The sequence below is a fragment of the Camelus ferus genome, chromosome X, assembly GCF_009834535.1.
Source record: "Camelus ferus isolate YT-003-E chromosome X, BCGSAC_Cfer_1.0, whole genome shotgun sequence".
Classification (NCBI taxonomy): Eukaryota; Metazoa; Chordata; class Mammalia; order Artiodactyla; family Camelidae; genus Camelus; species Camelus ferus.
Window position 1 is genome coordinate 36,208,656 of NC_045732.1, and position 3,305 is coordinate 36,211,960.

General features: G+C 37.6%; 1 non-coding gene across 1 annotated transcript; it reads right to left on the reverse strand.

Moving 5' to 3' along the window:
• Positions 1–235: 235 nt before the first annotated feature.
• On the reverse strand, positions 236–308 carry TRNAV-AAC. Its single transcript has one exon. It is a non-coding gene; the product is annotated as a tRNA-Val (tRNA).
• Positions 309–3,305: the final 2,997 nt, after the last annotated feature.

Here is a 3,305-nt window from a genome sequence, read left to right on the forward strand (position 1 = left end):
AAGATTAACACTCCTTTGGTCCAGTAAGAATCTCCTTTTACAGCTTCTGTACTGAAAATGAAGGTGGCCAACGAGCCTTCTCTGGGACCTTTGTCAGTGACTCTGTGCCTTTTCTTTACATACCATGTGTGAATTAATATATGGCCTCAGCAATGGTCAAAGCCTGCAGGTTTTCTGGAAAGATTTTGGGAGTTTTTTTGGGGGGGGGTGATCAGGTTTATTTCTTTATTTTGGGGGGAGGTACTGGGGATTGAACCCAGGACCTCGTGCATGTTAAGCACGCGCTCTACCACTTGAGCTATACCTTCCTCGCCTCCCTGGCAAGATTTTAGAATCAAATTCCAACACAATGTTGGGTTTGCTTCCATACTGATTCTCTTTAATGATTAAGACCGCATTTGATTCCACATTATGGACACTGTGACCATTTTAAAGTCTCTTCACCTTAGAAGATAACTCCCTTGTAAAGCCTGTCTATAGTCTCTGTAATATGCCTAATCACTGCTTCAGCATATTCTTGGGATATTATCCTCTTTTTCTTCTTGACCCTCATTTGAGGGATACCCTAGGACATGACCAAAAATTCTCTGCATTCACCAGATGAGAGATTTATTGATTGACTGGAATTTGGTGTTGATCTATCACCTTCTTCTCTGAATATTCACCCTCTACTTTTTAACCACGTGATGTCTCTGCTTAGACATATTTTTCCCACCTCAAGCTGTATATTGGTTAAGACTAAGTTCTCCTTACCCTGAATACAACTGGTAACATTTTGACTGGAAGAGGTAAAGGTAGAGTAAGGAGACAAACAGGTCTGGAGGTCAAGCTTGGGAGTGAATTAATAAAAGTGTGTTTTGCATCCAGGAAAAAAAACAGTTAAACATGCACCCATTTGCTGGTCTTGACTTCTCAAAAAAAAAGTCCTTGAATTAGCTACTCGTGAGCTTGTGATCTTCTCCATGGTACGTGGTGTGCTGTAAATGTTCAGAAAAGGCTACACTTGGCTTCTCTTTTATATCCCATATATTAAATTCAAGGTTAAAATGAAAATATAACAAATGTAACAAAACTCAGTAAGCTTATATTAGACTATTCATTGTGATCGGTCAAGTGGTAAAAACTGCACTGAAATTAAACAGTTGAAGAAAAACACAATTCAGATTTGTGAGAGAGGAAGAAATACTTTAGAGTTTTCTAAATAGTCATACATTTATAATGGAATAAACATTTTAAATTATTTAGTTAAACTCCCATATCTTTATGGAGATTCCTTCTGAAATTATTAGGAGCAGAAATGAGTGCTAAGAAAGATACATTTCCGTCTGGTATCAACAAAGTCAAAAAGATCCCTATTGTACCACCAAAATCTTATTCCTTGGCTTCTAGTCTTTGAAGCAGTGATTACTGCACATTTACATCAGACTTAAATCAAAGAAAATGACCTAAACACTACACTTGTCATTTTACCCCGTTTCTTCAGAATTAAAATTAAGCTACTGGTTGGGGACAGTGGGGTGGGAGGAAAGGAATAGGTTTGCATTGTGAGATTGACCCCTTCTCTTGCATTCAGGACAAGGCCCTGGTAACAATACAGTAAAAACAAGATCTAAAAACAAATGAAAATAGGCTAGCCTCAAAATCAAAAGTTACTATTAACACAAAAGTCATGGACAGGCAAAGGTAGAACTGGAAAGTAATTTTGAGCACAACGGAGAATGAAAGCAAATGGTCACCCCCTACACCTCACACTCATGTCAAACTGCTGCTCCTTGCCACAAATCAGAGATACGCTTGGGGAAGAACTGGTACTTTTTTTCTGATCCAAACCAAGGGTGGAGGTCTAGGGAAGGCTGGATGAAAAGCTTTTCTTTAAGGAGCACATAGGAAGAGGGAAGAAGGAAGTGGTGGCTGAAGAGGAGTTTAACTAGGAATAAAATGTGACAATGTGATAACTCCTTCCTGAAATTCCTTCATAGCCACACCTCCTCTCCCTCCCACCCCCAACTCCTGGCGACCACTGAAGTGTTCTCCATCCCTATAGTTTTCTCTATTTCCGAATGACATATAAATGGAATCATACAATACGTAGCCTTTGTGTCTGGCTTCTTTCACACAGCATAGTTCCCTGGAGATTTATTCAATTTTTTTTTTGCATATATCAATAGTTTATTCTTTTCTATTGATAAGTAGTATTCCAGTATATGGACGTACTACTGTTTGTCTAACCATGAACGTCTCTGAAGGACACCTGGGTGGTTTCCAGTTTTGGTCTGTTATCAATAAAGCTGCTATTCATGTACAAGATTTTATATGAACATATGTTTTCATTTTTCTATGGTAACTGACCAAGAGTACAACTGCAGAGTTGTAGGGCAAATACATGTTTGGTCTTATAAGAAACTGTCAGAATGATTGTACCATTTTACATTCCCACCAGCAACGTACAGAAGATCCAGCTGCTCCCCATCCTCAACAGCATTTGATATTAACAGTATTTTTTTACTTTAATCATTTTAATAGGTAGGTAATTGTACTTTATTTGATTTTAATTTTTCAAAATTTTTATGCATCAATTGAAAATATTATGTGATTTTTTTCCTTCCTTAGTATGTTAACATAGTGGATAACATTGATGGATTTGGGGGGGGGCAACTTTAAAAAAAATAAACCTTTTTAGGGCAGTCTTAAGTTTACAGAAAAATTGAGAAGTGCAGAGTTCCCTACCCCCACATACTCACAGCCTCCCCCACTATCAACATCTCACAGTAAAGTGGTACATTTGTTACAATTTGTGAACCTACACTGACATATTATAATTACCCAAAGTTCATAGTTTATTCTAGGGTTCACTCTTGGTTTACATTCAATGGGTTTGAACAAATGTATAATGAAATGTATCCACCATTGCAGAATCATACAGAGTATTTTCACGCCCTAAAAATCATATGTGCGCTAGCTAACCATCATCCCTCCCTCTACCCCCAAGCCCTGGCAACCACTGATCTGCTTACTGTCTCCATAGTTTGGCCTTTTCCAGAACATTCCATAGTTGGAATCATATAGCATGTAACTTTCTCAGATTGGCTTCTTTCATATAGCAATATGCATTTAAGTTCCTCCATGTCTTAAGTGTCTTAATAACTCATTTCTTTTATATTGTCAAATAATATTCCATTATACCAACGTATCAGTTTGTTTATGTATTCACCTATTGAAGGACATCTTGGTTGCTTCCAAGCTTGGAGATTATGAATAAAGCCTCTGTACATGTTTGTGTGCAGATTTTTGTGTGGATGCAAGTT